Source organism: Gavia stellata, chromosome 3, assembly GCF_030936135.1.
Source record: "Gavia stellata isolate bGavSte3 chromosome 3, bGavSte3.hap2, whole genome shotgun sequence".
NCBI lineage: Eukaryota > Metazoa > Chordata > Aves > Gaviiformes > Gaviidae > Gavia > Gavia stellata.
Genome location: NC_082596.1, coordinates 40,155,571 through 40,162,190, shown reverse-complemented (window position 1 = coordinate 40,162,190; position 6,620 = coordinate 40,155,571).

The window sequence follows — 6,620 nt, the reverse complement described above, 5'->3', positions numbered from 1 at the left end:
ATTACCGAAGGTGAAGAGTTCATTGCTGCTATTAGTGTTTTTATTATAACCATTTCCTTTGATAAGGTTTCCTTTGAGATCTCTCTGGCCTACTTAGGCTAGAAGCCTTACTTCATTTAACATACAATTTATAAGGCATACTGAGGCCTATTAAAAGGTTTACAAAAACTTTGGTCCACGTTATCTTCCCCTTCTCTGACTTTCTACATGTATACTTAACACCTACTTACTTTCTGATTAGCCTTTTGGTCATATCTAGCCATGTCTTGGACTCTTACATACTGCTGAAATATCTACAGGTATCCCCCTCAGTTTTACGAATGTAAAAAAAATCTGCCTAACTAAATGCATATAGGTAAAGACTGGGAGGAGTGTGAATAATTATGCCTCAAAAAAAGAGATTAAAGCAGGAACTCAAGGGACTGAACAGGAAAGACAAGCTTGCAGGGGCAGAGTGTTGCAGCGAAGGATAAAAATTGAGAAACAGGTGGGTATAGTGGTCAAGACTATATAAAGGTGGACATGTAGAATGGCAGGGAGGAGGAAGGTGTGAGGAAGTATGGACCTGCCATAGATCAAGAAGAAAAAGCAAGCTGGAATTCAAACAAGAAACAAAGAGAACAGAATGTGGAGAGGGCAGTAACAGCAGGTTGTGCTAAACCTTTTGTTTCTGTACAGAGCTGGACAGAGCCTCCATGGGAAAAATGGCATGCAAACGTGTAATCCAACCACGGGTGGCAGGACAAACACAAAGGGATATCACAGCAAGGTCTTACAATGCTTTTAAACACCACTTCCTAATTTTTGAGCACATAGTTTTGCCATCTCATTCTTCTTACAACTTAGGGCTTTGTTTGTAAAACATAAAGGGTGAGAAAATGCACATACCTTTTATTACACCCTTCAGCTAAGCAACTCATAGCTTTTAGCTAGCTTTTCTACAAAATTCAGATTGCAGTTTTGGCTTCATATTTGACCAAAGTTAGTTTTACTAGTGGTTTCAGTGATTTCCCTCAAGACTAACTTACAAAAATGTCTGTAAATTTAAGTTTTCTATTAAAAATTCCCCGAGTGAGACTGAATTTGTAACACTAATGAGAGCTCCTATCTCTGACAGTGAAGATGTGGTATCATCAGGGCTTTGCACAGAGGAGCCAACATATGGAATACTTGACCCTTCATCAGCGCAATTAAGACCTGTTGCAAGACGAGGCTTGTAGGTAAAGCTTTTGTTTTGTTTAATTACATGTGGAAAAGAGCTCAAGTGCCTGAAAGCTCTGTCTAAATAAAATATGCCTGTTTGTAAACTTTGCCTTGTTTGTGTCCTTGTACTATGGCAATTACCGCTACAACAAAGACTTGAAATTGTGGCAATGTCTTACATGTTCTGTTTTGGTGTGTATTCCTGTGACAATCAGACTTCCCAGATAGCTGGAATTTGCCCTCCTTCAGCAGAAGCTTTACATCTGTGTAAAACTTGTATGATAACTTTAACAGGTCTTCAGTGGCAAGCGTTCAAGGGTTGTATAAGCAACTATCTTAGACTGTAAAATCACATACACATACATTTTATATACATATACATATAGGTATATAAAAGGTGACAGGAGCAAAACCTTTCTGGAGTTTAAAGAATTCACCTCTATCTGTTTTTTCTTTACCTGTCTTCACATGTGAAGACTTGTGGTATGTCCTCCAAACTCCCATCCACTAGCTAGTTGCACCAAAGATCCCATGAGCTCATTTGCAAAATGGGCAGAACGGCTTTGGGTATGCAGGGTAAGTAAGTAACCACTTGGCCCAGAAATGAAGTTCGGGGTCACAGACAGATGTTGCAGGCAGACTTCATTTTTTTCCAGAGATTTTGTAGACAGTATCTGTGACTCAAAAGGTATTTTTCCAGTCAAAGACATGTGAAAAGCATTTACACTGAGACTGGATTCTTACTTGCAACTCAAAAATCACCTTTCCAATACACTGTATATAATAAGAAAATATATATTAATACAAAGTTCATAATATTATATTATGGGATGTTTCTAAGGCATTAAAATATATCTGTAAGTTAAAAATAGTCCTTTAGTTAAGTAAACTGAGAACAGGGCACATGTTACAAGGATTCCAGACTCATAATATACTGTCTATGGGTGAAATCCTGAAGCTACTGAATAAATTTGTTGTGTATTTCCATAGTACTCAGTCCAAGGGAATCCTAAAAATCTTCCTGGCTAAAGAGTAGATGTGGCACTTAGGGACATGGTTTATTGGTGGACTTGGCAGTGTTAGGTTTATGGTTGGACTCGATAATCTTAAAGGTCATTTCCAAACTAAATGATTCTATGATTCTATGATTGCAAGTTCAGAAAGGTCAGGGAGTAGGAGCTGTGAAAGTTAGTAGTACATCCATAGCAAAGCTTCTGAAGCAAATGGGGAAAAAAAGCTCAACACCGAAGTCTTTTCCTTAAGGAGCTTGAGTCTGTGCCCCTTTTTTTACAGGACGTTATACAAAATCATAAAAGGTTTTTGAGTTTCAAGTCTACAGGGGAAGTTGTATGTTCTCTCTGGGAATGATACAGTTTCAAGTCTACAGAAGTAGTTGTATGTTCTTTCCATGAATGATACGGATAAATAGAAGGACCTTGTCTTTCACGCACACACATTTAAACTAGCATTAGCACACAAACTTCAATAGGATCAAGATTAAGAGTTTAACTTTGAGAGATACCAAGAATTCACATATTTCAGAAGCGTAAGTGCAGAAGTGTAAGTCAGGAAATCAAGACAATAACTGTGAGAGCTGTTTTACAGGGTGTCAGATGGCTTGCTCTTTCCTCTTGCCTTTTTCCTCAAAGAAGCATCCGCATTTAAACCAAGATAACCCTACTCTACCAAAAAAAAGTTATGTTCAAGTATTTCTCCTTCAAGCTTATCACATATTCCAGGGTGGATAGGCATTTGGGAAGAATTACTTTACCATTTGTTAACTAGAGAGACATTAAATTGGATGTCACATGGAAAAAAATATTATTTATCACTCTGGTATTTATTATGTACAGGTAAAAAAAGCCAGCCCTGTACAAGCAAATGCCTGCACAAATGCAAGCTTCCAGTGAAATCCAGAGCAGACAGTCAAACCGGTGGGACCCCCAGTTTGTCATGGGAGTCTGTTCATGTAAAGTACTGTGGAATATTACTGTGGAAGAAATACATCTTTCAAGCTAAGCAAAATTGAATTGAGAACCCATTACTGTAGTGAAGGCTGATCATTTTGTACAGCAAAAAAGAAAAGTGTGTAATAGTTGTCATACTTCTCTGAGTCAATACTGTAGGAATGCCTCAGCAAGGGACATCATAGTGCTGAAGATGTCAGCCTTTCAATGAAACTTAAACCCCAAGGTGTAACAGGTCTGGTTGTTGCAGTAAATGCTTTCTGATTGTTGTCTGAATTTCTCTATGATCCATCCTTCTTCTTGTCTGTCTGCTCACTGGTGCTGACAGCATTACTCAAAACTTTCGCAAACCTTTTCCTATTGTACTAGACCTTAATGTTTATAATATACCGTCTAGCAGGGTTGGCTGGTGACTCAGCAACTTAGCAATAGCCTTTAGAAGTCTTGCTCTATAATATAATATAATTCAGCAATCTCAGCAGACAGTTGATGGTAGTACGTACACTGGCAGAGAACTTGTCTTTCCTTTTACAGCACCACAGATTATTTGCAAAACCATCTTGGTGTAAAAATAAGGGGGGGGGGGGGTATAAGTATAAGTAGTATAAGTAGAGTCCAAGCTTCTAGTTAAATTATATCTAGTTTATTCTGCTCTACAAGACACGGCAATCCTTGGTGTGTGAAGAGATGATGAAAAACGTTCATGATCAGGAACTGGCAGGGTAACTCATGAACTGAGTGAGTGATGAACGGGAAAGACTTTGATCCTGCTGTCTTGCTGTAGCAAGAGTATGAATCATCTGCACCAAACCATTTGCAGAAGTGATGGTTTATTTACTGCCAGATTTAAGAGCATCCCCTCGAAGTATGGGCATGCTATGAAAGCAATAAGGGCTAGCTACACCCAGCCCTGTCACGTGGCTGGGAGAATGTGCATCACACTATATGTGTTTAAAGAGAGGAAAGACTTGTGTAGGTTGCTTAACCCTTGCCTCTTCCTCCTTTCAAATGAATTGGTGCCCATACATATGGGGAAGGATTTACCCATTGGCTGTATATTTAATTAAATACTTCAGGCTTTAATTTCACCTTTCACAGTTTTCCACCTATCACTCATTTTTAGTTGAAATTTATCTAACTAATTTCACAGGGTTTTCACTGAAGAGCTTCTGTAAACTGGTGGTGAGGAGGAGCCATAAAAAAAGAAAGGAAAACCAGCAAACAATAGCTCTTCAGCAAACTTCTTGTTATTCCCTGCATTCGTGTGTTTCACAACTTCTGTCTGTGACTGTGTGCTTGGTCTGGCTGGCTGTAATGTCCCTCCCTGGGACCTCTGCTCACAATTTTTTGCTGCTTTTGCCGTTTGTCAACATTTCCACTGTATAAGCATACAAGTGGTAAAAGATGTTATCTCAGGTTGCTGGGGCTGATAGCCACTGGAAAGCTGCGAACAAAATTAACAAGCAGAATCAATAGGATGAACATTTGTGCATTCGCATGCCTCGTCTTCCCTATGTGCATTCCAGCATATGGTTACTGCCTGCAGTATAGCTGCAGCAGCAGTAGCAGTCTATGGGTTATGATTTGCTGTAGCAAGTTCCCTTTTCCTTTACCTTTAATGCCAAGTACTCGATCAAAGCATGTTGTTTCGAGAGTGGTTCTTCACTGCCTTGTACTGAACTTGATTGCACTCTGCAACTACTTCATCCTGTCGACTTTTTAGTCCTGTTTACGGTACACAGCAGGATACGCAAGGTAATAAATACAAGCCCCGGCACAGAAGCAGTATCCAGTGCCCTGACTTAAATTTTTGCCTGGGAAGATAACTCTAGATGGAGTTTTACTAGCCAGGGAGTTAGGTGCTGACTCCCCACTCTCAAGATGTGCCCATCTCGGAGTCCTGCACTGGAATTCTGCACTACAGTACGTCAAAAAGAAGAAAACCAACAAGGAAACCAATTTCTGTCACTAAAATATAGTCACTGAAGAAGGGGATGTGTTGTTTCATATTAATGCCAGCGTGACGATTAGAGCACTTGCCAGGACTGTAAAAGTTCCAGATTTGATTCCTCCCTCTGCCTCCAAATCCTTGTCTCCAAAAAACATGCCTTAAATGCTGTAAAAGAATACTATAAGAACACTCCATCCCTTAGCTATAGTACACATCGTTTATTAGGTTTATTTGGGTTTTAGGGCACAAGATGACAAACCTGACAAGGTAGCATAGCAATCAGAGTACTAAATAGCATGTAGGAGTAGGAACTTCGGATCAAGATCCTACTGCAAGAACTGTTTATATTTTTTACAAGTAACACACGAAGATATCCAGAAGGAGGGACTTCCAAACAGTTCTCCTATCATTGAATAAACATTACTGTTGCTTTGGAAGCTTGCATGAGGCATGGAAATCTCAGACACAGAAAATGTTATTTTTGTCTTTCGAAAAGGGGACATTTGGGGAAAAATAAAACATCTGCAGTAGTTATTTGCAGCAATTGTTGGCAAAATATTACTTTAGAAATAAGTGTACTAAGTATAATTTAATACATAGAAACTACTGAGATGTATGTATTAAATAAGTTTACTTTTTAATTAAAACATTGTATTCTATCTAAAGACAGAAGTGTACCTCTTACAAAGGTTTTTGTCGCTGAAAAAATTAGGAAGAAAATAACAATAAGAGAACATCAGTACTGTTGACAATAAACACAGAGGGAGATTACAACCAATGATGCTCAGCAGTGATTTATAACTAGAGAGCCAATGTTATAATCCAGATTCTAATAAAACTTAAATTATCCTAGTTCTAATTAAGTTATTTCTAGAGGAAAAGCTTGAAAAATGAGCACTATCTCTATATATTAGAAGCAGCCTCAAGAAGTTGTATAAACATAGAGACTATATAAGCCTATACCATGCAAGAATTCTAATTGTCTAAACCCACAAGACTTTAAATATTGTAAATAAAATATATGTAGGAAGCATTTTTAGAACTCAAGTGCAAAATCATACTACAATTTTAAAGTTACTATTCATTTTTTTACTGTGAGCAAAAATATTTCATATAGAAACTTCTGAAATTTTTGCCATTTCTAAATCTGACCTTATAAAGAAGGAGAAAACAATACAATAGGGTTGCCTCAAAAGTTTCTGGGGTTTCCTTTTTTTTTCCTCTCTCTTTTTTTTTTTGTTTTTTTCCACCTCTCCATACCTTTTCCAGATCAGCCTCCTAACAAAAAGGCTATTTTACAACTGGTTTGTTGACCCAACTCAAGTTTATACATGAGATACATACTGATTTATTTAGCACTGCACGGACTGAAAAATCCTGGGCATCCATTAAATGCAGCCCCTGCAGCTGAGTTAGGCAACTCACACAAGCAGCTACAAGACCTAGTTATTGGGATTTAAATACTTAATAGATACCTAATTCTTATCTAAGACACCTGA